The sequence below is a fragment of the Sinocyclocheilus anshuiensis genome, unplaced genomic scaffold (assembly GCF_001515605.1).
Source record: "Sinocyclocheilus anshuiensis isolate Anshui unplaced genomic scaffold, SAMN03320099.WGS_v1.1 scaffold1193, whole genome shotgun sequence".
In the NCBI taxonomy this organism is placed as follows: Eukaryota; Metazoa; Chordata; class Actinopteri; order Cypriniformes; family Cyprinidae; genus Sinocyclocheilus; species Sinocyclocheilus anshuiensis.
Window position 1 is genome coordinate 20,121 of NW_015549615.1, and position 574 is coordinate 20,694.

The following is a 574-nucleotide window of genomic DNA, read 5'->3' on the forward strand; positions in this document are numbered from 1 at the left end:
TGTATTGTCTGTTTCTCAGGAGATCAAAGTATCGGAACTGATGCATATGTGAGAGACGTTTTCCCGCATTTTCTCTCAGTGAGATGTGGAGACAGATGTCTGTATGTTAATGCACTGTGTGTGTATTGTCTGTCTCAGAAGATCAAAGTGTCTGAGGTTCTGTAATTCTTACACTTATCATAGTCGTGGTGCATGCGCTAAAGTCAACCTACTCAGAGTGGACTGAACTAACACAATTCAGCTGTTCTGAACCCGAAAACTCAAAGAGTTTCCCATCTCAGGGTAAATCAACTCAGAGTCTGTTGAACCTCCTTATTGAAACGGGCCCCTGATGATGAATCCACTATTAAAAACAGAGATTTGATTTCTAGAGGCAGAATTCAGAGATCAGCAGAAGCACAACAGGGTTTCAGATCACGTCTATAAGATTCAACAGTATTACAGTTTTTTAAAAACGCTTACTGTTTTTGAAACTATGGCTCCATTTCTCAAAACTCTACACACAAAACCACAAAACACACACACAACATGCAAAAGTAAACACTTCTTTCAAAACTATTTTAACTCTTCTAAA